The sequence below is a fragment of the Dermacentor silvarum genome, chromosome 7, assembly GCF_013339745.2.
Source record: "Dermacentor silvarum isolate Dsil-2018 chromosome 7, BIME_Dsil_1.4, whole genome shotgun sequence".
Lineage (NCBI taxonomy): Eukaryota > Metazoa > Arthropoda > Arachnida > Ixodida > Ixodidae > Dermacentor > Dermacentor silvarum.
Window position 1 is genome coordinate 95,631,945 of NC_051160.1, and position 27,960 is coordinate 95,659,904.

Consider the following 27,960-nt stretch of genomic DNA (forward strand, 5'->3'; position numbering starts at 1 on the left):
GCGGGCATTCGAGGTGGGTGACGACATAATCGTAGCGGGTCCGGTCTTGCGTGATGTGCGCGAGGGAGAAGTGGGCCTCGGCTTGGGCGAACCATACATCGGGTGAGTCGGCCCAAAACGGCGGAAGCTTGACAGCGACACGCCAGACGTCGTGCGGGGTAGCGTGCGGGATGGCGTCGGCCGGAGTTCTGACGACCTCGGCAGAGCCGGTAGGCGCGGTGAGCGTTGCGAAGGCGTCGCCAGGATGCTGCTGCGCGGAATCATTGAGTTGGCCATGTCGTTCCTGAAGCTGTTGCTCTTGCTTCTGGATCACCTCCTGCTGCGTGTGAAGTTGCCTCTGAAGAAGCTCCAGCTGTTGTTGAAGGGCGTCTTTCTCGTCCATGGCGATTCGTTATTGTCCGTTGTCCGGGTCACCAGATGTGAAATGTCACGTCTGCAGAAGGACGAATCCCAACATAAATAGGTAACACTATTTATTCGATTAGCAACGGCAGCGGACGAGCATACGACGCTACGCTCGTCTCGGAGGCGGTAGATTAAGGCACCCCTTCGACGCAGGCTAGCCGGTTTTTATAGCAGCCGTGGGTGACGTATACCTCGGCAGACGCTGCGGTGTAGACGCGGTGCAGAGACGCAGGCCATCGGAGACGCGCAAAGTGTGTCGCCACACCATCTTCACGATTTTTTTACTCTGAATCATGAAATAGTCTCGTATGGTAAGGTAGACACATCGTGTATATGAATGGGCTGTATTCCTTTAACAAAAGAAATATGCTGGATGCATTGAGATGATTGTCAATGTAAGGTTGTTCGCTATGTTAAAATCACGATGCGCTGGAGGACTTTTACAGTCAGGGCACTGCAGTTTCGCTGGTTGCTTCATTGCATAATTCTGTTAACAGAGCTGCTAACTAGCACACCTGTAGCGGTAGCATAGATGAACTGGAGTGTAACTGCGAATCAGGGTTTATAACCGCGCCGGTGTGAGCCTTAGACACGTGGTGGTTCGCAACGCAGCTATGTTATTGTACGCTTCGAATGATTCACAGGTATCCTCGATCGTTGGGAAAGGCTATCGCATGTCCCCACAGGTGACGAAGTTCCTATAGGCACATTGTCCATTGCTGCTACTGCTGATTGGCCACATTGTCCATTGCTGCTAGTGCTGATTGGCTGCAGCGGAATGAGCGAGAAGGAGAGAGGCACCCAGAGCCCATCTCCTCACTCGTACAGCTCCAGCCAACCAGAAGTTGCCCAAATGGACAGTCCACTAGGACTCTTGCAGAATACTACCTCTGCTGTGCGGATAGATTTGCCATATTTATTCAATACACTGACACTCCACATTTAAAACTCTGCAGTTTATGGGGCTCCTGCTATGCCCAGGGGGCGCTGCGATAATGGTGCTAAGGAGCGCCCTCTGTCCTGAACTGGGTAGTACCAAGCTCGGTCGTCTGCTTCGGAAAGCACGTTTACAATAGGCACCCGCCACTTTCGGTTTTGTTGTACCACGGCCTGCAGCGAATATCGGGTGCCGAGTATTTTACAGCGTAAGCTGTTATGGGCTCATTCCGATAGCCATTCTGGTTCGGCATGATGCCGTCGCCGAAGGTGTACGCTGCCGTAACCGCTATCGCCGGAAATGCGAAAAAATACCCGATTCCCGCCGGGATCAAACCCGCGCCCGCTGCTTGGGAGGCAGATACTGTACCACTGAGCCACGGAAGCGCTTTCTGTCGGGCAGCGGGAAAATGCCCTATAAGGCAGCGCGCAGAGGCAGACGACACGAGCCTCCGCCAGTATGGTGGCGCCATCTAGGTAAGGCGCCTGGAAACGCAGCGTGCGCAGGCGCAGACGAGGCGCGCAATCAACGCGATCCCAAGCTGCTTGAGGCTCTGCCACTGTGGTGGCGCCATCCAGTTAAGGTGCCTGCAATCGCAGCGTGCCCGACATGTAATTTGCGGTTGTAAGGCTTGATCAGGCTCAGCAGACTGCTGTGCAGTGAGCATTACAAGCCGCAGTGCGCGTCGACGCCGGGCGGACAGTTGAGATCGTTCTCGTCGAAACGAGGCGAACATACTGCCGCAAAGACCCTGTTGTGCGTGGTGCCCAAATTCGAGCTACTCTGGAGCTATCCACGAGCTTACGCTGTGACTGTGCTGCGTGTGCCGCGCAGGCCTGTGACTTTTTTCAGGGGTGGCACGCTGCGTACAGGCAAGAAATTATACAACGCCGAATACGTGTACGCCGTTCAGGAAATAAGAGACGAAGTTATAGCGCGGTGTCAATCGCAATTGAAGCGAGTCGCGTACGAAGATGAACTTCAGGAAAGGTTTGCACGCTGCTACATTCACGCGCACAAACACGAGGAAATGCTTGCTATAAATGAATTCACAGCAGCGATAAGCAGACATTATGTGTACGGAATTGCTTCGAGCGCACGACGGTACGCGCCGCTACGGCAGCGGTCTTTCAGCATGCCGCCAAACGGCGGGCCTCCTGCAATATTTGCTAACTGCATGCCTCTAGACATGTAGTTATGCCTGCGCTGTAGTAGCGGCCATGGAAGGCCGCTAGTACAACTGATAAATAACTGATGCAATGCATATGAGCTCACAGTAAAGTATACTTGCGAATCGCGCGCTGCAGCGCGAGCTCGTGCGCTGCTCGCTTGATGTAGCTCTTAATGACAGTGCTCGAACATCGATGTGCTGTAATCAATACTGTCTGGCTGCGCTGTGTTAACATATTCGCTTGAGGTCAAGGATGAGCACATTTAATTCTCGAACCTGTGCTGCTCGTAGTGGTGTAGTGAAGTTACCTAGCGCGCCCGACGCTCCGCTGCGTGAGGCCTCGAAGGAAAACGGTCGAATCTGAAGTTGGGATTGAGACCTTCTTGCTACTGGCAGCCCACGACGCAGCAGTAACGACGGTGACGCTTTTTCGAGGCTGAGCTAGGTCTCTCCGGTTCGGCGTCGCCGATTCCTTCCATACCACGGCACACGGGGAGTCCGTTTTCGTAAAACTAGACGGCGGCCAGCTCGCGGCGTGGTCTGCGAGAAGTGGCGAGCCTTTTCGCACTCGCAACATGGCAGAAGAAAGTGCGAATCAACGCAAAACTCGGGCTAGAAACGTGCTTCACCACAGCCAGGGCTCAATACTACCCAAGCTGGTACTAACTTTTCTCGCCGCCACCGGGCGCCGCTACTATCCTCGAACTCCAGCGCAAGAGGCCAAAAGCTGAGCGCAGATTTGCAAACCGTGGTATTAGGTGTAGTATGGTTCCCTTGAGTGAGCAACATGCTTTAATGATAAAGCTGCTACATTACCTGCAATTTATAAACAAGCTTAGGTAGGGTTAGCTTTCATAAAATACATCGTGGTGATGATGTCCGCTTACATTTTCTTAGTTTCACACCAGCATTGAGAAACAGGCGGTTTGATAATTGCGCTTCCTTTCATGCTTACAGTTTCTAGATACAGAGGAACCTATATGGACCTGGAGTACAACCACAAAGGAGAATATTTTATGTAATGTGGACCATAGGAAGAGTATGACGCAAGGATCCATTTACTTCACACGAACTTTTCACACTCACTATAAATTGTAAGGCATTCTAAATTGTTTTGAAAAAAATCTACAATAGAACTATCCATTTTTTTTATTTCAGGAATCCGATTCTTAGTATGTACGAGGGATTCTTTCCGAAGCACCGCGAAAACGTGATGCAACTCTTCAAACGAGGTATGAGAAAGTGAAGCTGATATGGTTCTTTTTCTTTATTTCCGCATAGCGTCTAATCTCGTGTAGCCTAGGTAAAGCAGGTTGGAGAGCCCCAGACTGCATTTTTTTTCAAAACACACCACAATCTTTTGTGACCTCGTACCTAAACCGCACTCTAGAAACAATCCATGCATGTAATTCAGTACAAGAATATAATTTTGCACAATATTAAATTTGACGAACGCATTTTGTTCTCTGAAGGCACCGAGAAAATCCGCGTTAAGCGTTTCTGCAACGCTAAAGATTCCAACACTCCAATGGTTCCACCACAGGAGCGATACGCCTCATTCCGCTTATTTACTCGAAATGTGAAGACGGTGTCGCTCTCAGTTCATCCTAGACCACAGAAAAACTTGCTAAACAGCCTGTAATAAACACTAGAATAGGAATGAAATGAGTGTTCTTTATTATTCGGCACATCACATTATTCCAACAAGAATCAATTCATTGCCAGATAATACTCCCACTTTGACCCCAATTTCCGCCAAACGTGAACACGTGGAGTACACAGCTCTTCCTGGTCCCTAAACATTATTAGCGATAATTGGTGTATAAATGTTTAGCGAAATTCCGTTAAATATTTACTCCAAAAGACGTAATTATTTTCACTTTGCGTGCGCACTGCATGTTACCTCTGTTTCAGCCAAATTTGAACTTGGTGGCTATTGCATTTCAGGCAAACAGAGCACTAAATTTTTCGTGGCTCATAAAATGCAAAACGATCTCGAGCGCTTGATTAGGCATTTACTGAAAAGATAGTATTTCACCCACAGATATGAAACTTTTTCTACTGGTCACAGTTAACTGGTCCCTTCACCACCATCAAAAAATAATTATACAATGTACATCATTTCTTTCACCACTGACAGCGGGAAATCCCACTGTGTGTTTCGTATTAGACATGAAAACATGTAGAAATAAATATGTTTGTAATAAACGTTGAAACACTAAACATTAGCCCCCCATACAAAACCCCTAAAATACCTATCCCATTTTGCCATGCGCAGGTCATGGTCAACGAACGGTCAACGAACGCGTTCGTCGCGTTCCATAATCACTTGGGGAGTTTGTAAAAACGTGGAATGTTACACTGTCTATACGACTCCTTGTAGGGTGTACTTGATGGAATTCTCTGTAGGAACACATTTCATTATCTGAACTTGTTGCGCGAATAAATTCTCTAGAAACACAGGCAAACAACCGCATACCGGGTGGTTAAGGTATTTGAGAACAATGATTTGTTTCGTCATAGACATCAACATTTTCATTCTATATGTCTATATTCTAGATATGCCACTTATCTAGCAAACCTTTTCTCAAGTATCAGCTTCCAGCTTGACACAGTGAAGTCGTACCAAGTCACTTTACACGTAAACCACAGCGTTCTGGCGATCGCCACCCTCTTGTATGTCGCCAAATAATTCTTTTGCTACTGAGATAACAGTTTGCGGGTGATTCTCATCTGGGAGAAAGTAAAGTAGTTCCGCGAAATGGTCACGCGTAATTGCAGGCTATAATGAGCGCGAACCATGAAAATCCAAATAAGGCCATTCTCGAACTTCCGAGCACTGCCCAACATTGTCATGCACTATTTAATCGGAATATGAGCCGTTATGGAACTCAGCATAGAGTCCTTGAATTATTTCATACAATCGCCTTAGAAAAGAGCACTGACAGAAGGAATGTCAAATTTTGACGGAACATATTGACTGTTTACTGAAATGTCGGCAGTAATCTTGAAGCGATCATTACCTTCCTAAATACCTCTCGCACCCGATGTATAACCTGGATGGTGATTTTGAGCGCATTACTAAGGGATGTTTTTAAAACGCTTATTTACCGGGTGTTCCTACAACTTTACCTGCACGTCCACCATAAGCGGAACAGGAGAAACATTGTAGAACATAGTTTTGTTGCTCTTTAGCGAAATACTAACGCTCTGAGAAAAACAAGTGTCTTCGTGTTTCTTTCAATGTCCCCTTGAACAGTTGGCATCAGTGATTGAAAATACGAAAGGTGACCAGCTAGAAGTAATTTTTTATCGCTCAACTCTTAGGCGCCCGTTCCTGCGGCGACCATTGGCGTCCTCGGCGTAACCGAGTGAACGAGCGCAGCGAAGGATCAAAGAGCGAACGCGTAGCGCAGAGGGGGGGGGGGGGGGGGTGAGAGGCTATAACGAAGAGAGCGCGAGGAGGCAAGCGGAGAAGGAGGCTATGGCGAAAGCGTAAGAAAAGCGCAGTGCCCCGCAAGACGGGCTCTGCGGCGACGATGGCTACGAGATGGCGCCAGAGTAGCGCGCGTCGTCTGTTTAGCCATGACGTCACCGATACCATATATGGAAACAAAGCGCCGTATGAGCGGCGGCTGCTGTGAATCGCGCCCTCGCGCTGCCTCTCCAGATTACCGAGGCAGTCTACATCGCGAGATGAAAACCCGTATAGAGCTGCGCTCAAATTTTGCATTAGGGAGTACCTTAATCGTCGGTGATCTTTTTTTTTTTCTTTCACGTGAAACACCCATGAATGCTTATTTCGTTCCAGTTTATATTTCCGGGGTAACATTTAGGAAGGATAACCTATGAGAACATCTTTTATCATCTGTGACCACTATATAACCCGTTCATCTTTTTCATCTGTATACATTTATCTTCATGGCCAGCGTCATTCGATTCAGTGCGCGGCCTGCTAAATAAACCGTTGAGGTTGAACAGCTGCCTCGCACATCTTTCAATCTAGTTGAGAAGGGACACATTTTCTGCGGTTTTTGAACCATTCCGTACTTATTTTGCCAACTGGGATACATATTCTCATTCTATTTTGTGCCTTGACGTGGCGTATACTCAATTTTTTTCTGTCTATTCGACATGATCGCTTGTAGCAGATTGTTAAACGGCACATTATGAAGTTTAATCGTGAATTTCTGTTTTTAAATAGGTGGTACATTGAAACGTGAAACTAAACGCAGGTACCTGGGCACGGCAACAGAAAAGTAAACTTTGCGTTTACCCATGTATCTCTAATTGTAAAATAAAGCAGGAGAACTATTGCCCTAAATTTTAGTTCACATTACCACGGTGCTAAAGGAAGCCTCGTATCGACACGACTTCGTGCTGATTGACGCTAGTATGACACACACGACTACCCTTTTACCCGGATCGTCCGGTCAAATAACGTTGTGATCCTGATTCGGCTACATCAATAACTGCATTATTTTCGCCTGTTTTTATAGATCCCCACTTTGTGGCGAAGGAAACTATTGTCTTTCTGAGTAAAAAATATCGCTGTGCAGTGATTAAGGTGACACCTACCCTACGTGGTATGTAAAATTTATTTTTCCTAAATTATCCAATTGCCTCTTACTTTGGCGATTTCATTTACATGGAATTTCCTATCCTGAAGAAAGATCTGATTTATTCAATCATCTCTGTGCTGAAATACTAACTTACGAACACATTTTTTAATTGTAAAACACATAGTGCAACCGAATTTAAAATGCCAATAACATGCACGACATCAGGAACATACTAGTTACAGTATAGCATCGAATAACTAACCATCAACAAAACAAGCCCTTTGGAGAAAACCGGGCCATGTACAAGATTGATGAAAGGGTATACATTTAAAAAAATAAGGACCAAAACTATACAATCCACTATGTACACTATGATGCAATCCCCACGCAATTCCACGCGTGTTCATTATAAAAATTTACCTGAGAACGCCTCAATGGTGGCGTGAACCTTGCAATTTGGAGCATAAATCGTGAAGCGTGAACATCGGAAGAGGAACTGCCAATAATTATGCCATCTTCGCCAAGAAAAATATCACAGGCCTGCGTGGTACACGCAGCACCACCACAACGTAAGCTAGGCGGGCGCCTCCATAGGAGCTCCTTTTTCGGCGGCACTCACTAGAGGGTTCGTACTAGAGTGTACTAGTTCGTACCTTGCGAGGAGGCGCCCTAACATATACCGAAGAGTAACCACAAGTATTGAGTCTACGCGGCGCATATGTCACATCCCTTGACCCGTGACACGATACGATGTGGTTGATGATGATTGCCCTGATAATTTATTTGCATCCCCTTTGAAACGAGGCGGTGACAAGTAGTCACCTTGCCTGCTTTAGTTAGCCAGGTCCAGCTACATGCAACATGCAACAGCTACATGCAACTGCTACATGTCGGAACACTTGGTGGAATACAACGCAACTGCACTGCAAATTTTGCACACACCGGTGCTACGCGGCGCTCATGTCAAGTTGCGACAGGTGGCACGATATGATGCTTATGATGATGATGACGATTTATTCGCATCCCCTTCGAAACGGGGCGGTGCTGTGTCGCCTAGCCTGCTTGATTTATTCAGGTATGCTATACATGTATCTCATTCCACCATTTTGTATAAATGTGCTTAATATTGTTACGAAGCGGAAGTCACATATAAATACGTCTTTACAATATTCACAAGAGAGACAACGATACATAGACAAGATGGCTATCGAGACCGATTCCACATCTACACGTCAAATCGTCTTCTTCCGAATGGCGCCACTCTTGTTTGCGCCGTAACATAACCCCCGCCTGTAAAGGCGCCGCCTCGGCGCTACCTATAAGGGAGGTGAACTCGCGGCAAAGTAAGGCTTTAGCTGAGAGACATGCACAACCAGTGGCGTACCAACTATTTCTCGAGTGGGGGGGGGGGGGGGGGGCAAACCGCAAACCACCTGCTCCTCTCTCTCTCTCTCTCTCTCTCTCTATATATATATATATATATATATATATATATATATACAGGGTCTTTCAGCGAACACTTTCAAAAATTGTTAAAGGTTGCCTGGGGCAGATAGCACCATTCTAGTTCATGAGCTGGTCTACTCGAAGAGGCGGACATTACTTGCATAAGAAATTGGAATGCATAATTGAGTAATTAACAAAATTACTAATTAAGTTTTTAACTAATTACCTGATGGACCATATTGCAATTTACAAATTGTAACCGTGGAGTTCACAAAGCGGATCCACTTGGAAGGAATTCTCGGGATGACACCAGTTTCGAGATATTAATTCCTGAACTGTGCGGAGAAATGCATTGGCGTTCCAGTTAGTTTTTTAACAAAACGTCGCTTTATGCATTGAAGCGCAAAATTAACTGGAACGTCAATGCATTTCGCCGCAATGTTAGGAATTCGTCGAACGAAGTTGAACGAAGAATCACTGTGAAGATTGTGGAAACAATAGCAAACTACCACCATCTGCGGATTTTCGGATTCAAAATTGTGCCTCTTGTCACTGAGAATGATCTCGTACGCTGAGAAGGAACGCCCGACGGCGATGAACACCTTAAAAAGTAAATTACAAGCAAAACAAAAGCCGCGTGCACATCACATTTTTCTTTCTTCTTTTGCTCTTCACTCTCCTTTCCCCTGACGGGTCTCCGTGGTTTCGCATTCGCCAACCGCTCGCGCAATGTCAGCGCGTCGGCGTATGCTGGCCGGCGCGTCTCATTTCAATGCTGCTAGCAGTTGTTTTCCGGGAGTTGGTTGAACTAAAAGACTAGGTTGAGCCCCATAGAGTTCCGAACAGCCAATGTTGCCCTGTAACATGAATAACGATCTCTAATTGCACTCGAAAGCTAAACTTGAGGCTAAATATTGTTCATATAAATGCCGATACTGAATATAGGCATTTATAGGCATTTATGGGCATTTATAGGCATTTAGGCACAAACGCCAAAATAGGCATTTATAGGCACTATAAAAACACTATAAAAGCCCTTCTTAACCTCTAATTCATGCTCATATATCAAAGGGGGGCGATAGGAGTGCAAGGAACAAAAAAGGCATTTGCCTAAAATCCTGTCTCTAATAATTACTATTATATTATCTGATAGAGCCCCGAAAACGCGTCTTTTAGTTATTTTTATATGGCCTATTTATTAATCACACATGGTGAACCATGAGGGCCCGAGAAATTATCTTAATTTGCATTTATTTCTTGGAACTATAAAAAATTTCAAGATGATGCAGGTACTAAGGCAATGAGTGCCTCACAGAGGTCCCTGATCCCGCACTGCAGCAGAAGTACGGCGCGCAATATTAAAAAAAAACATTTGCTACAAACGATTTTAATAATTAGACAAAGAATTCTACTTGGTGTTGAAGTCTACAGCACGAATGTATCGCTAGTTAACGCAATAGTATTGTTGAGGTCATACGCAACAAAACACAATACACATAAATTACTTGCAATATTCACAAGAAAAAAAAAGACAGCAGATGTGTGCGACCTTGGAGAATTACTACCCCATTTCCAGCGAAGCTGTTTCTTTCGAGCAGCTGGAATGAAAGTTTCAGTTTCCTGTAATTATATCGCATGCTTGAAAACTTTGCCCGCATATGACTGTTCTGTTTGAAACGATGCCCACCTGTAATGTTTTGGAGCTCTTCGTGTTGGGATAATTATTTAAAAAGCCAGTAATTCATCAGCACTCAAGTTACTTCGCCAGAACATTTACCATAGTGTGCCATGGTAGCGGTCTGAATTCTGCCCCGCTCGTTAGACATACTCATACCGCTTTAGAACACTTGTATAGGAAATTTATTGATCACCTATCTATTTTAAGCTTTACCTACACATCACCCATCACCTGGTCCTTACAGTTACCAAACATAAGGAAGCTGCCTTTTTTAGTTCAGTGATAACACCAGGCGAGCCTAATATATCACGCAAGAAAAAAAAGAGAGTTCAAGAATTATTCGTAACGCTTCTAAATAAGCCACTATAACGTTAGAACTTCGCGACAGATTGCATTTAAAATGCTGCTTATTCCTTCAAAGTATAAAATTTCTGAAACGCAGAGTTATCTTGGGACATTGGGAAACCTGGGTAAAGATTTGCCGTGGTTCAACGCGGTTAAACCAAGGTAAACCACACTGCTCAGCGCGGTCAGCAACTACCGCATCTGCAATTGCACCACTATACAACACACAGACGCTGCTCGGCGCGGCAGCAGCAGCGAGCGAATTGACCTTCATGCTGCCTCTTGCTTCAACACGAACTAAGCGTCGAAAGCACAGAGCATACCAGCACTCGGCGCACTTTGTCCACATCGCTTTCAAGACATGGGCGCGGCGTACGCAGCCGCTGCCGGTAGTCCCAGTCTGACCTTTGCTGAGCTTGAAGGTCATATTTGCGGAACCAGACGTTTTCTGGGTTTGTACCTGGAGTAGTAGAGCTATCGCTCCAATAACAGTACTGTGATATTTTCAAATGCTTGCTTGCGATGTTTCAAAACTGTGTTTGATCAACACGCATTTACCATCGTACATAAACTTGGCGTGTTTTTCTCCTTATGTTCGCAAAATTGGACCTCAGTTGTAATTATGCCAGTGCAGCAGTATAAGTTTAACATCGCTCATAAAACACACTAATAACGCTATGGACCACTTGCATACGTAATTTACTGGAAAACGCGCATTTAACCTACTCGTTTGAAACATCCCCTGCACATTACCCATACCATGCCCCTAGCTTTCCCCAGATATAAACAAGATGCCTTGTTTAGCTCACCGAGGACACCGGAGAAAGAAATTGCGAATCTCATACGATGCACAAGAAGCACATGGAAAAATAAGGGCTTAGTAATTGCAGTAATCTGCAGTAATTCCATTTAAAACAGGAACGTGAATGTTCAGCAACGCATCTCACTCAAAGTTCTACATATTCTGACAAAATTTCAAGTTCTTATAACGTACAGTTGTTTTAAGAGTCTGGAAAACATTTCCATTTATGGCAGTATGGCACCCTGGAATGCTTGAATGAGTAACTTTCTACAAACTCTGTAATGAACCCGCACAGACTAAATATTTATCGCTCTTCACTCAGAACATTGCATGCTTCATACTTCCAAGAAATATAATCAATGTTCCTCGCATAGTTTGCCGAGGATACCGGGAAAAAACACCTAAATGCTGTGTATAACGCATAAAAATTGCGAGATGGTTGAAGAAAACGAGCACTCGCTAACCAAATAACAAAAGAAAAACGAGAATGTTTTTGGTGTTTTTGCACCCAATACGGGCGCCTTGTTCACAATGAACGAGGTACATACCATGATGGTCTATATTATATACATGCCGAATAACGTAATGCGTTTGCGTATAGCTCAGGGGGAGTCCCCGTGTCCGGTCAATCGTGTGTGCCGTAGATTATATACAAAATGATTCAAGGAACAAGCGAAATGATAATTTCTTCTCCTTTTCGATGACGAAAGTCGATTTCTAATCAATACCGTGTCCTGTTTTTTCTTGATGCTCTGGCAGCGCGTTTGACACAGTATGCCACTTGGTTACATCATTGCGGTGCTGTTGTAGTCTTCATTTTAAGTTCCCAGTTTCGCCTATATATTTCGCATTCCGCTTTTATACTCCAGTGCTGTCGCACGAAAACTTGAGCTGAAGACTTCCTCGACAATGGTTATCCCGACCAGCCTATAACGACGGAAAAAAGGCGTGCTGCTAACCCTCCTGCCAGAGCAAGGACAACAAGGAAGCGTGCTTCACTTCCTTAGGCACGAAGGGTGAGCGAGTCATTTCAAGGTTTTTCAAAGGTTACGAAGTGCGAATCTGCCACATCTCTACAAGCAAATAACGCAGCAACTCGTCAGAGTCAAAGACCACCTCAAAAAAGAAATTACCCCGGCATCGTTCTACAAAAATTCGTACCAAGAGTGCCAGGCGTGCTATAAGGCGGAACTGGGAACTTAAACGCAAGCCTACAACAGCGCCGCAATGATGTAGCCGAAGGGTACACGGTGTCAAGCGCACTGGCGGAGCATCACGAAAAAATACAGTATTGATTGGCAATCGGTTTCTGTCACCGAAAAGAAAAAATTAAATTTTGCTTCAGCTGTGTTTTGTTGGAAAGTGTCGGCTTTCAAAAGTGGGGGGGGGGGGCAAAAGGAATACTTTGCCCCCCCCCCCCACTTCTGACAGTGGGGGGGCAAGTGCCCCCCCTGCCCCCCCGGTAGATACGCCTATGTGCACAACGTCAGTGGGGACAGGCGAGTCCAGCGGAGCGATGTCGTAGTTCACATCGCCAAGCTGACACAATATCGTGTAGGGCCCTGTGTAGCGCCGTATCAGTTTTTTTAGACAAGCCAATGCGGCGACATGGTGTCCATAGGATGACAACGGAGTCAGGTGTTTTCAACATCCCGATTTTGGCTGTCGTACATGATCTGCTGCGCGGCTTGAGACTGAGTAAGCCGGGAGCCGGCAACCTGGCGCGATGCGTGAGCTTGGACGACGACGTCTTGAACATATTCAGAGGTAGCGTTTGTCGAGGAATCAAACAATGCGTCAAAGGGCAGGGTAGGTTGGCGGCCAAACAGGAGGTAAAATGGGGAAAAGCCAGCGGTGTCGTGACGGGACGAATTATAGGCGAAGGTCACGAAGGGTAACGTGCTGTCCCAATCATGTGGTCGTCAGAGATGTACATAGCATTTCTGTCAACGTGCGATTGAGCCGCTCCTAGAGTCCGTTTGTCTGCGGGTGGTAGGCGGTAGAAAGCTTGTGCTCGGCACAACAGGAGCGAAGTAGGTATTTAACAACGCAGGACAAACAGGTACGGCCGCGATCAGTGAGAAGCTGTCGGGGTGCGCCGTCGTGGGGTATGACGTCATTCAAGAGGAAATCCGCCACTTCAGTTGCACAGCTTGTGGGCAAAGCTCGTGTGATCGCGTACCGGGTCGCGCAATCAGGCGCGACAACGACCTACGTATGGCAAGATTTTGACGTCGGAAAAGGGCGGACAAGTTGCAGACTGGCGCGAAAGAACGGTTCTAAGGGCACATCGATGGGGTGAAGGCGTCCAGCGGGCAGCACAGCAGTTTTTTTTTTTTTTTTTTGAAGCGTTGACAGAGCGCACAGGCTTCAACATAGCGGCACACACAGCGGTGCAGGCCTGGCCAGTAGAAGCGGTGCCGTACGCGGTCGAAAGTACAAGAAACGCCGAGGAGGCCTGCAATAAATTGGTCGTGCAACTGCTGAAGAACAAATGTCCGGAGAATGCGCCGGAGCACGAATAAACATTCTGATCCTTTAGGGCGTAAGCTGCGACGGTAGAGAACGTCGTCTCGAGTACGAACATGCGCAGCGTGAGCTCTTAATGCGCAGTATTAAGACGATCGATGAGAAGACGTAAGCAGTCATCACGCCGTTGTTCAGTGGGAATGTCACGCAGATCAGAAATAATCAGGACGCAAGCGTCGCTGTCATGCGCATGATATAACCAATTCTGTCACGATGTACACATTTGTGGACGCGACTTATTTTTGCCATTTCTGTGCATTTGTGGTAATGAATAGGACACAAAATTTTAACTTGGGGTAAATTGAACGTTCTGCTTACCTCAAGTACCTTCATTTTACTTGTGAGGGAGATCTATTGCTACTGAAGATCGCTGTGGAGAGGCACCGCAGTGTTTGGCGAGAGGTGTGAAGTGAGACCTTTCTATAACACTTGTGAAATAATATTTCTTTTCTTTCTGGTAATGCTTGCAACCAATAATGAACTCGTGCAAGTAAGTTGCGCTAGGAGGAGGAGGAACAAACTTTTATTTAAACCAGCAATTTAGCTGGCTGGGCCTAGGCCTCCCACGTGGGGACATCGACGTCTTGCCTCTTCACCGCCTCGCAGGCTTGCTGGGTAGCCCAGAGTTGGTCGTCGAGTTGGGAGCTGCGCAGGGCGGCGTTCCATCTCGACGAGAGGGTCACGGTATTATTTGTCGGATATTGGTTTTTACATTCCCATAGCATGTGGGGCAGCGATGCTGCCTCAGTCTTACAGACCTTGCAAATGTTACTAGGGTAGGTGTCCGGGTAGATCCTGTGGTAACGTTTTAGTGAGGGGTACGTGTTTGTCTGTAACAGGCGAAGGGTGGTTGCCTGTGCTCTGTTTAGCTTGTGATGAGGAATGGGGAAGGTTCTTCTGTTGAGATAGAATGATTTCGTGAGGTCGTTGTAGCTGGTGAGGCGATCGCGTTCCGCGGGTGCACCTGCGCTGTCTCCGGCACGGTTGACAAGGCCTCGTGCTACGGAGTGAGCGACCTCGTTGAGGTTGGTGAGGTGCGGATATACGTCGCCATCATGCGCTGGGAACCAGACGAGAGTGATTTGCTTCTCAAGTGAGTGAGGGGCTTGGTTTAGGATGCGTAGCGCTTGTTTTGAAATACGACCTTTGATGTAATTGCTGATTGCCGTGCGGGAATCGCTCACGATGGTATGGCAGTCCGGATCAAGGGTGGCCAGGGCGATGGCCACTTCCTCGGCGCTAGTGATTCCATAATTTAATTCTTTCTCCTCAGGATTTCAATAAAGTTCGTACTCACTCACTCAATAATTTTATGAAGAAATGCGTCGTTACGGAGTGCTCAGTAATTGGACACTTTATCACTCTGTAATTACATTGACTTATCATAAAATTCCAAAGAATAATTCTACCGCCTTGACTTGCTCTTAGGGAAGTCTGCCGCAACTTGGCATAAAATTATGTAAATTTCATGCATTTATCGACAGTCGATCATAATTTGTGACTGAAGGGGCTAACGGTGGTCGACATTATGATGAGAGAGGCAGTCGGCGTCCTTGTGCAAGCAGCCTGAATTGTATATAACAGCAAAAGAAAATTCTTGGAGCCGTAGCGCCCATCTACCCAATCGTCCGGTGGGTCTTTAAGTGACGAGAGCCAGCACAAGGCGTAGTGATTGGTAACCACGGAAAATGTGCCACCGTACAAGTAGGGGCGGAATTTGGCTACTGCCCAAACTAGCGCCAGGCACTCCCGTTCCGTAACTGAAAAATTCCTGTCGGCGGGTGAGAGGAGGCGGCTGGCGTATGCAATTACGCGCTATGAGTTATGCTGCCATTGAAAGAGTACAGCCCCAATCCCTTGGCCACTGGCATCCCTGTGAAGTTCAGTGGCGGCAGATGGGTCCTAATGAGCCAGCAATGTGGAAGCCGTTAGCAAGCGCATGAGGGCGGAGAAGGTTTTAGGGTGAGCGAGGCCCCATGTGAAAGCAACGTCCTTCTTAAATAAGTCGGTCTGTGGGCGAGCGGTGTCGGCGAAATTCTTGATGAAACGACGGAAGTACGAGCATATTCCAGCAAAGCTTCGTATGTATGCGGTGGAAGACGGAAGAGGAAAGTTCTGGACAGCGCGAGTCTTTTCAGGGTTGGGTTGAACGCCAGCGGCACTGGCGAGATGGCCAAGAACGGTAACTTGGTCACGTCCAAAGTCGCACTTGGATGAGTTCAATTGCAGGCCGGCGCGTCGGAAAACAGCAAGAATAGCCGATAGACTCGCGGTGTAGCCTTGAATTGGTACAGGCCGTCAGATGTTACGAAGGCAGTATTCTCACGGTCCATGTCATCTACGAAGATTTGCCAATAACCTGATCGAAGGTCTATCGAGGAAAAGTACTTAGATCCGTGCAAGCAGTCCAAAGCGTCATCAATACGCTGCAAGGAGTAGACATCCTGCCGCGTGATTTTGTGAAGGTGTCTGTAATCGAGACAAAAGCGCCAACAGTCATCCTCTTTCTTGACAAGTAAAACAGGGGACACCCACGGACTCCAAGAAGGCTCGATTACGCCTTTAATCAACATCTTATCGACTTCTCGTTGGATCACTTGTCGTTCAGCATGTGATATATGGTACGGCCGGCGCATATCGTATTGGCGTCTCCGGTGAATGTACCATGGGTGACCACTAATACCTGGCCTAAAGGACGGCTGTCAAGGTAAAAAATGTCGCGGTAAGTTTCGAAGAGACGGCAGAGATAAGCAGCTTGTGCGGGAAGACGGTCAGGTGCAACCATCTTGCTAAGATCGTCTACGACAAGAGTACGTGAATCGGGAGTTCTAGTAGAGAGGGACATAATTTTGGCGTCAAGAGTGAATATTTCGTAATCGTTCACAGGCGAGATGTGGCCCAAAGACATGCCTCTGGGAACAATTTGAGTCGAGCAGTGAAAATCAGAAAGAGAGCGAAGTCTGATTGCCTGTAACAGTCAGCACGGTATGCGGAACGGCCAAATTCCTTTCAAGCAGTTTGTCAGTGGTGGCAAATAGTACATAGACCCCGCAGGAACATATGGGAACGAGATTAGAGTCACGTACGTAGTGGCTTGAGGCTACAGGCGGATGCCCTCGGGAGAGCATAACCGTGGTGGTGTGACTGTTGGACTATAACAGCCGTGGGGCAGTTCAAGCTGAATGACACCATACGCTCAGTCAAAGAGGGCTGAATGGGGCGAGGAAAAGGCCAAGCCCAGTATAACGTCATAGGGGAACTGTTTCAAAACGGCAATCAATACAGTGGTTAGGGGTCCCGCAATGCCAATGCGAGCTGTGCTAGAGCACTGCACGGGCTCGGGCTTACCCGAAAGCCGGGGCCCGTGGGCCGGGCCGGGCTCGGGTTTTTTGACGCGGGCCCGGGCCGGGCTCGGGCTTTCTGGTGGTGTGCATGTAACGTGCAGCCAGTTATTCTCGGGCGTCTCAACTGAAAAATAATATTTTTCGGTCTCGGGCCGGGTTCGGGCCGGTTTCGTGTCGGCCTCGGGCCGGGCTCGGGCCGGGCTTGGGCCGGGCTCGGGCCTAAGATAAAGGGGTGGCGGGCCGGGCCAGGCGGGTAACATAGATTAGTTCTGGGCCCGGGCCGCGCCCGGGTCTCGCCATAAAAGTTTTGATCGGGCTCGGGCCGGGCCCGGGCTGAAAAAATCGGCCCGTGCAGTGTTCTAAGCTGTAACATACCAATCACTAGGCGTTCCTCCGTCGGCGACGTGGAGGGTGCGTGATGCACTTTGTTCAGGCATCGGCGCAATTTCGCAATTGTCACGGATATGTGCGCGCCAGTGTCAATGAGTGCTGGGACGCTGACGCCATCGGCTACAACGTCCATCTAGTTCGGTTTGGTTGGAAAAGTGATCCGAGGGTTTTGCGGTCCAGTCGTCAGTGCAGCGTCACCTCCGGGAGCTGCATCGCTTACATTTCTTTTTCATTTTTTCTTGCGCTAAGTACAGTAGGACGCCACAGGGATGAAACGGACACTGGATATGAAGCGGACACGAAGTGACACACAGGAAAGCGTGTCCACAAAGCATGTCACTTCGTGTCCGCTTCATATCCAGTGTCCGTTTCATCCCTGCGGCGTCCTACTGTACTTAGCGCAAGAAAAATGAATGCACACCAACTAGCCCAATTCATAGCTCTTCTAAATGCATCGCTTAGTTTTCCGGAAACCGTCGTCGGGGCTGCATCGGGGACGGTGGACGACTAGCATGTGGCGATAGGGACGATGAAGAGCTGGTGGCGCACGGGACAGGTGACGTCGGAATGACGACGAGGGATCGTTCCAAGAGGCACGAGCGTCTTTGTTTGGCTGTTGCGGTTCAATGGAGGCTGGTAACGACGCTGGCTCCGTTCGGCGCTATATTAACTTGCAAATGGCTGTCGACGCGCTGAGGAGAGAGTGCCGTTATTGTAACGTGACCGATACGCTGGCAGGTAAAATATATTGGCCGATCGTCTGTGGTTCGCCACTCAGCTGGATTTCGGTAGCGTGCAGGATACCGCTCACCTGTGGATAGACAAGGAGCATTAGACTGCTGTCGAGCGACCACGGCGCATACAGAATGAACGCCAAGATTACTGAGTTCGGCTCACTGGCGCGGGAAGAAAGAGCTGCAGGAGCCATGGCTTAAAGTTCTCACCACACTATTCACGTCAGGTCATTTGAAGATGATGGTCGCTGCATTCCTAGCCGGTCGCACAAGAGGATGTCGCAGCTGTGTTCGGCAGACGTGCGAACGGCATTGCAATACGGCGGCCCTTGACCTGCTGAAAGCGTTCACACTCTTTTATAATGTCATTGTACTGTTTCACAATTTTTGCACATAATCAGGTTGAAAGCATCGTCAACGATTCCCTTCAGTACATGCCCAACCTTGTCTATCTTGGCCATATCAGTGTCGGCCTTACGGCACAGAACCAGCACGTCCTCCTGGATGTAAGATGCGTGTGATTCTGTGGACGTTTGGACGCGGGTCGCTAGTTCTTAGTGGAGCTTTTCCACCCGGCGGGCCGGCCGACCAAATCCCTTAGCTTCCGCTTGCACGTGTCCCAGTCGTTAATTTCTTCCTCGTGGTTATCATACCACACCGTCGCCGTGCCTTGTAGGTAGAACGCCAAGTTAGCTAACAGAATCGTCGGATCCCATTTGTTGTGGGCACTTACAAGCTCATACGTGGCGATGCAGTCTTTCACGTCGAGGTGGTCGGTGACGCAGAACGTGCCTGGATCCCGCGGCTGAGCCAGGACAGCCGTCGGGATTGTAGACGTTCATGTGGGCCGCGCGATTTGGTTACTGTTTCGTCCGTCATGTTGTCCAGTCTGAGGTGACGACCACTGTGGAGCTCCGTTGTTGTCAGATAATTTCAGTGCTATTATTGCAACGATCTATACTAGCCTTAATTTGGCTAAGGATCCAGGCAGTGATGCCCATGTATTCTGTCAAATAAATGGCCGTAATAAAAGAAGAATTTGAATTTGTCTATTGTGGGTACCCCGCACCTCCATCAATTTGTTACGATGCGGAACTCACATATAAAGATATATTTACAATATTTACAATATTTACAAGAGAGGCAATGATTGTACCGCTACCTATGAAGTGCTATGTGACGTGCTACCTGGTGTAATAATATGTGACTGCCACGCGATGTGTGCACGTATCGACGCTACGTGGCGTGATGCGATGCTAATGATTATGATGATCTATTGGCATCCCCTTTAAAGCGGGGCGGTGACAGACAGTCACCTAGCCTGCTTGATTTATTCGGGTGTGCTATTAACTCGTGTACTTATTTATCTTTTTCTCTAGTACTGCGTTTCACCCGCTAACAACTTAATGTTATCGCTCAGCGCAAGACGCGCCTGCATCACTTTAGAACTTACGGGAATGTTAGCGTTGATTCTATCTTTTGTGTATGTGCTCGCCGAACCTTGTGTAATAAGATTGCATGTACGACATGAGTTGTGCAGTGGTTTCTGGTAACCACGCGGCCACCAGTGATTACACTGGCACCTTCGACGATTGATGTATAAAAGCCGACGCGCTTCACGCGCTCATCAGATTTCGACGATGGCAGACTGTGTTCGCCGCTATCGTTGTGCTTCGAGTGTCAATTAATTGTTTTGTGGGCACAAGTTCGCCCAATAAAAATTAGTTTCGTCTATCACAGTTTTGCTACTGCGTTCTTGACAGTCACTACAACGTGACACTGCACATGCTTTTCAACCTGCCTTTCTTGTATACATCTCCTTATATTCTATTTCTTCCTCAAACCTGCTCCATCTACCTTGTGCCGTACTTGTGCAACTGCTAGATGACGTGCCACCTGGTGTAATATTGTCACGAGCCTCTAGAAGTAGACTTGAAGGTTTAATAACCCGTAGAGCAGCTGACTCTCGGATGACGCGACCGTCGGGGCTGGCTCGAGCAGAGAAGGGGGCGCGCGACCCACTCTTGCCCTCAACCCATTACCTACAGGTGGCAATATCCCCCCTTCCGAACAAAAGCATTGCCTCGATGCTTAAAAAAAAATGGGCGTAGAAGACAAAGAAGAAGAACGCAGGCAAATCGCCAAGGTGCACAAAAAAAGTAAACGTCACGTCGACACAGTCAATGAACGAAGAAACAAGCTCCCGAAGATAAATGAAAAGTAGAAACAATGAAGGAAATGAGAAAAAAACGAAAACAAAAAAAGTTACAGACGCGCAATGTACGGCTTCATGCGCACAACATGAACTATGTCTGAGCTCGGTTGTCTTTGTGTCCTACTCCGTGTCTGCGATGTTGTGTCCTTAACAACTTCGTAGTTTACGTCACTGACGCGGCGGAGCACATTATACGGACCGAAATACCGGCTCAGCAGCGTTTCACAGATTCCACGACGGCGAACGGGGGTCCACACCCAAACTTGGTCCCCAGGGTTGTAGGACACGTCCCTGTGGCGGATGTTGTAGCGTCGTGCGTCTGCCTGCTGCTGCTGGCCGATATGCAGCCGCGTGAGCTGCCGGGCTTCCTCAGCACGCTCTGCAAGTTCCTCGGCGTCTGTTGTCAATAGGTCAGCGTCTTGACACAGCAGCATAGCGTCCAGCATCGTCTGGACTTCGCGACCGTAGAGAAGGCGAAAGGGCGTGAAGCGCGTCGTCTCTTGCACGGCGGTGTTATACGTGAAGTTCACGTAAGGCAAGATCCGATCCCATGTTTTGTGTTGAACGTCGATGTACATTGCGAGCATGTCTGTGACCGTCTTCTTCAGTCGCTCGGTAAGTCCGTTGGTCTGCGGATGGTACGCGGTCGTCTTGCTATGCCTGGTGTTGCTCAATTCAAAAACCTCGTCCATAAGCTGCGCTGTGAATGCTGTCCCTCTGTCAGTTATTACAGTGGAGGGAGCACCGTGACGCAAGACGATGTGGCGCATGAAGAATTGCGCTTCCTCTGAGGCCGTGGCTCGTGGGATCGCCTGCGTCTCAGCATAGCGTGTTAAATAATCAGTCGCGACGATCACCCATTTGTTGCCGTTGGCAGAAAGAGGAAACGGTCCGAGAATGTCCATGCCGACTTGGTCGAAAGGCGTGTGAGGTGCTTCAATTGGCTGAAGTAAGCCAGCCGGTTTAACGGATGGTGTCTTGCGGCGCTGGCATTCACGACAGCCTTTAACGTACTGTTTGACGCTTGCCGAAAGCCCGGGCCAATAGTACATTCCGCTTACTCTAGCGAGTGTTCGTGAAAAGCCTAAATTACCAGATGTTGGTTCGTCATGGCAAGCGAAGAGGATGTCGTCGCGCATGTCCCTTGGAACCACCAGGAGGTAAGCACGGCTGGTCGAACGAGCATTCTTCTTATAAAGCGCGTTATCTCGCAGACAGAAGGACGTCAGCGAGCCGGACAGATGGCGTGGTATGGCTGTGTCGCGACCCTCTAAATGATCGATGATCGGTCGAATCTCAGCGTCGTCACGCTGCCGTCTGCTCAAGTCCGACGAACTAATGGCGCCCAGGAAGCCGTCATCATCCTCTGTTTCCTGACTGGCAGGATCAATGGGTGCGCGGGACAGCGTGTCAGCGTCTTCATGCTTACGGCCAGACTTATAAACGATGGTGATGTCAAATTCCCGTAGCCGCAAGCTCCACCGTGCCAGTCGTCCTGAATAAAGTCCCTATATAAGAAAAGTACCGCCATCCTTTGATAAACGCCGCTTCTCTCTCTCCTGTATCTCCGATTGGACGATGATAGCGCGCGCTTTTCACTTCTTTATATTTTCTTTTTTTCTGCCTCCGAGCCATGTTGAAAGTCCTCTGCGCAGCCGCAGTCGCCGGCGGCGGCAGCGGCGCGCGCCCGGCCTGAAAGCTTCAACGTGGACTTTCTAGGTGCGCCACCGTCGACTTGGCTTTCGCAAGCAAAAAGTAAAAAAGAAAAGCAAGCGCTTTAGGAGAGGAGGCGGCGGAGGAAAGAGTAGATGGCGGTACTTTTCTTATATAGGGACTTTAGTCCTGAAGGGTCGCGCATGCTTGCCAACCAACAGAGGGCATGGTGGTCCGTCACTACTTTGAAGGGATGACCATAGAGATAGGGGCGAAACTTGATGATCGCCCACACGACCGCGAGGCACTCCTTCTCCGTAGTCGAATAATTCGCCTCGGCACGGGACAGGGAGCGGCTGGCATACGCTATAACTCTTTCCACTCCATCTTGAAGCTGGACGAGCACTGCGCCAAGGCCAATGCTACTGGCGTCGGTATGCACCTCAGTATCAGCATCATCGTCAAAATGTGCAAGAACGGGTGCTGACTGAAGGCGCTGTCGTAATTCAGCAAAAGCCGCCTGTTGCTCATTAGTCCAGCCGCCTGTTGCTCATCAGTCCAGTAAGGACAGTGTCCATCATTCGCTGGAAAGTAGCCGGGGCTGAACACAAGCCAAAAGGAAGCACTCGAAATTAATAGAGCCCATCTGGAGTCACAAAGGCTGTTTTCTCGCGGTCGCGTTCGTCTACCTCGATTTGCCAGTACCCGCTTTTTAAATCGAGAGAAGAAAAATAGTGGGCACGCCGTAGTCTATCTAACGAGTCGTCGATACGCGGCAGCGGGTACACGTCCTTTTTAGTCACGTTGTTGAGCTTGCGGTAGTCGACACAGTGCAACTGCAATGCAAAGTGTGCACGTATCGACGATACGAGGCACCCACGTCACATAGCGTGTCTCCTCGCGCGCTAGAACGCGTGTATGGGGCATTTTCCCGCTAGACGCTAGCATGCGCTGGCGTGGCTCAGTGGTTGAGCTACTGACTTCGCGCAGTGAACCCGCGTTAGATCCCGGAGGGAACTGTTCTTTTTTTTTAATGCGAATGCATTTCTTAGTCGGGGCATGTCAGGCGTCTGTCGGTGTCCGCGCACCGGCAGGTCTTATCTCTCCGCTCTCACTCCCTCTCCCATAGCAACAGCTGCGGGCGCGCGCGCTTATCCTCGCCCCTAGCAACCGGAGCCATGGTGCGGGCGGAGTAGCGGAGAGTGAGTGGAGAGGAGGAGCGCGCTCTGGTGTGTGAGGGCGCTCGCATCGCAGGAACTCGGCGGAGGTCCCGCGTGTGTGGAGAGAGTGTAGGAGAGGGTAGGTGCAGTGCTTCGCCGCTCCTTCTCTCGTCGTTCGCTCTCTATCCTCCCTGCGCCCCACTCTCCCGTTCGCTCGCTCGCACGTATATATAAATGGAGTTAAGCGCGCGCCTCACTCTCGACCGTTCGCTGGCTGGGCACCTCTCAAGGCGATGGCTGAAGTCGGTGAAGGCGAATGTCTGACGGCAACGGTACCCCCAGCAAGAAGTGTAATACAATCCAACCCGAGCATTACACCTCTCGCTGGAGGTGACGTCACTGCAGTAGCTTCAACGTCATCATCAACCGGAGGAGAAGAAGCGGAAGACAAGGCTGCGAAGCGAAGAGAGCGTGATGCCGAACGCAAGCGAGCGAAGCGAGCTGCCGATACCGAACTCCGTGCTCGGGAAGCTGCTGCGAAACGCCAACGCCGAGCCGAAGATCCGGAAATGTGTGCTCGATACGCCGCTGTGAAACGTCAACGGCGAGCCGAGAACGCTGAAGTTCGTGTTCGAGACGCGGCGGAGAAACGTCAACAGGTGCTGATGAATGTGTAAATAAATGGTTACGGTACAAATCCTCGTCTCGTCATTAATTTACGCCATTAAAATTACTACGCCGTGTACTCTCGGCGCAAGAAATGCATTCGCATTTCCTCACGATTCGCTTCTGGGAGGTGGGGGCAATTTTTTTTCTCACTCTTGGCGATAGAAGCGACGGACACCAGCGGCAGCGGCGGACACAGTTGGCAAACGAAACGGCTATTAGAATGAGCCCATAACAGATTACGCTGTAATTGTACAGCTTTTGGCGAAAGTTCCTTTAAATACGTATCTCTGGTTAAATGGGACAGATAATTCGGACGTCAAATGGGGCTTGAGGTGTACTTTCCTGTAAGCACAATCAAAGCATTATTGGTCTTTTAGTAAAATCAAAGCATGCATTAATATGGCAACAAATTTGCCCAGTATGTGCTTCGACTAGTAAACCGTGCTTCCACTGCAAGTGTTATGATATTTTCTGATACTGAGGTTATTTCAAAAGGCACCTTTTGTCATTTATGCACCCGAACATGCACACTGCACTGGTCGTTGTGGGCGTTCAATGCCTTCTAAAAATACTACTGCCTCCTTGTAGAGCGCTTTTACGTTCGGCCCGTAGGTCACCTTTGACCCACGAACTGATTTTTGCACACCCGCGCCCAAATTAAGACTTCTGTGTACTGCTGGTGAAATCCGGCATGATCACAAATGGAGGAAAAGGAATATTTTTTTGTGTTAGAAACATCACAATAAATTAGCAGAGCCGTCAAGCGCTATAATTAAACAGAAAAAATGTAGAAGTGTGAACTGTGGTATCGTTTTTTTTTTCTTAACAAATAAGTAACATGCACAACCTAGAAAGAATGAAATATCGCACTTCACCTACACTATTAATAACACGCCTCTTACTAGGGTTCTCGAGCATAAGTACTTGAGTTTAACGTTATCCCCTGATCTCCGATGGAATACGCATGTTGAAAACATTACATCGACTGCACTGAAGCGACTCTTCTTCCTAAGACGCCTTCGCCTGGGACCACCCGCCACAAAGCTGTTGACTTATCGTATGATTGTTCAACCAATCCTTGAGTACGCTAACATTGTTTGGTTTCCTTTCACTAACGAACTTATTGACAGACTAGAGGGGGTGCAGAGAAAGTCGTTAAGGTTTATCTTTAATAAATACAAGCTAACTGACTCACCAACTAGCTTACTAAAGCAAGCTGGTATGCTAACCTTACAAAATCGAGCAAAACTAGCCCGACTGAAGTTCTTGTATGAATTAATCCATGGCGAAATAAACATTGACACATCTAAAGTTATCTCTTTCTCCCGTACAAGACGTACACGTCATAAACATCCTCATACACTTGTTGAACGCAGGTACAATTCAAACTGTTTTAAATACTCTTATTTTAACCGTGCAATCAGAGAGTGGAACCAACTGGACCCTTCAGTCACTTGCACTCAGACCTTAGGAAATTTTCTAGCATTGGTCGAGGAAATAATACATCTATAGCTGTTCATCACAAATCTTACACCTCATTATGTACATTTTTGAACTGCATTACGTTCTATGTGTTCCGATTTCGCACTTGCGTCACAACTGTGCTCCTTTTCTTTTTGCGGACTTAGATTTGTTTTTCTTACTTTTACTGTGTTCCAAGTACTTTTGTCCTTTATATTGTTACAGTTGACTTGATGAATAATTTTTGTAACAGTGTATTGCATTCTGTTTTACATACCTGTCTTATGTATCTTTTACACTGTACTCATGTATGTGTCCTGCCTGCTATTATCTCGTGTGAGATCAGCAGTATTGTTAAATAAATAATAAATAAATATAATGTGCTCATCAAGCACTTTTATTTAGGACGTTGAGAATTCTGCCTTCCAAACAAGGAACTTAACAGGGCACAGTCAGTGACTTTCCGCTTGCTACAGACTAACTCGCACCCCTATCGTTGGCGTATGAGCCGAATCGACCCAGACTACGACGGAACATTAAATTTTGCAGGGTGTGGTGGACATGTGAGCTTGGAAAACATGTTGTGGGGATGCGCGACGCAGGCCTCCTATCTGGAGGACAAGAACAAGTGGGACAACGCTCTTAGGAGCAGCAAGCTCGAAGAACAACTATGGCCTGTCCAGAAGGCCCGCGAAGCGGCGGAGAGCCTAGGGCTCCCCGTCCCGACGTGGGAGATGCCCTCTACACCTTGACGAACAGTCGGGTGCCCTTCAGGACCCTTTTCGGAAATAAAGTGTCACCACCACCACCGTCATCCTAATAGTCATAATTGGAAATACATAGTTTCCACCATAGTACAGCTTCGCTGGTCTTCCATCTCCACCGCAGTGGAAGGGGTGGCAGTTTTTTGAATTACAATTACTAATCTTGTCATTGAAAATGACCATAATTGTCAATACAAGCGTGGTACCTTACAGTATGAAAGTCATTATTCCACTTTTAATTATATACGAGCACATCTGCATTTGACTATTTGATATACGTGACTTACTATTCGTATTCCATTCACCCATCTCTAACAATTCTGTAGCTGAATGCAATGGCATAGATTCATGAACTTAAAGTGAAACACAAAAATCACAACTATTGTGAAATATAAACCTACTCTTAGTACAAACTTTTATGCCTATACCAGTGTGAGTATATTAAAACGTTAAACAATTATTTACGTTCAATTTATTCTTATAATGTGTTTTTGCTGGAACAATATTATGATTAGATAAGTGAGTATTTTGTTCTAATTTCATGCTTGCTAACACTTTTTTTTGGTTTTCGTAGGTCACCTATCCTATTATGACCTCCGTGTTTGGAATTCCATGGTCGCGCGAGGCCCTCACAAAAAATGCGTTACGCAATTCAGGAAGCTGGCGCCAAACGGACACGTCATTTATGAGCAGAGGTGCCAGGGCATTCTGCACAGTAACGGCTCTTCTATTTCAGATATAAAAAGCACGAAGAACCGAAAGAAGAGGGTCATTTCTCAAACTTTCGTGAGGTAGCGGCAACAAAATATAGAACAATTAAACGAAGACCATGGCAGCACTGTTTTAGGCGAAGAAATGAAATTTGGCGCAACACGAATTCAGACCAATCGATGAAAGTTTAGTAAGTTACGTTCAAAATCTTTGACGCAACCAAGCTAAGCAATCATGGTACCATCCTTCGTAAAATGTGGTAGCGGTTTCCAAAGTTTGTGATTTACGAACTATACTTTGATGGCGTTTTCCTTCACTGCGAGAAACTCAGCTATGATTTCCTAAGTTGTTGAATAAGGCAAATATTAGGGCAAGGCGCTGGATAACGGCATGCTTGAGGATATACCCTGTCCTGAACAACCTAGATCATTCACCGAGTTAATATTTGGAAGAATACTAATTTCCACCTTATTTCAATGCCTTATATGCGGCGCGTACCTGGATTTCATTTTCCGCTTGGAATCGAAATAGCGCATGTCACTTATTTTTCGATGAAATAGGATCAATTCGTTCGGGATGTACAATGAAAGATTACACATCGTACGTTAAATACAGCTTTCATGGAAAATTACCTATTCAAGTGTGTCATAGCATTGCAGGCGTATTTAACAAACCGCGTAGCAATTTGTCCTGGGGCAACTGTATGTGCCACAAAGATGAAATATTGAGATAATAGGGGACATCTTATGGGTGATGTGTGGCTTAACTTTCTAGAGTTTCCGTAAATTAGGGCTTTGCAAACGTTTCTTATGCAACTGTTTCACTTGTTTTGTAGATACGTTATACTCAATGTTTTTCAAACTGCCGGAACAACTACGATATGTGTGACACTGTGTTCACATTCGGTGGAAAGGGGGACCATGTTATGCGAAGTGCCTGGAGATAGCGAAAATTCTCTGGCTTGACTCAGACTGCCGTACAGAG

General features: G+C 47.6%; 1 long non-coding RNA gene across 1 annotated transcript; it reads left to right on the top strand.

Annotated features, from left to right (window-relative positions):
* The first annotated feature begins 3,475 nt into the window (after positions 1 to 3,475).
* Positions 3,476 to 27,636, top strand: LOC125946886 (uncharacterized). Its single transcript, XR_007467946.1, has 4 exons — positions 3,476 to 3,607; positions 3,672 to 3,745; positions 7,013 to 7,099; positions 26,840 to 27,636. It is a non-coding gene; the product is annotated as an uncharacterized LOC125946886 (long non-coding RNA).
* Positions 27,637 to 27,960: the final 324 nt, after the last annotated feature.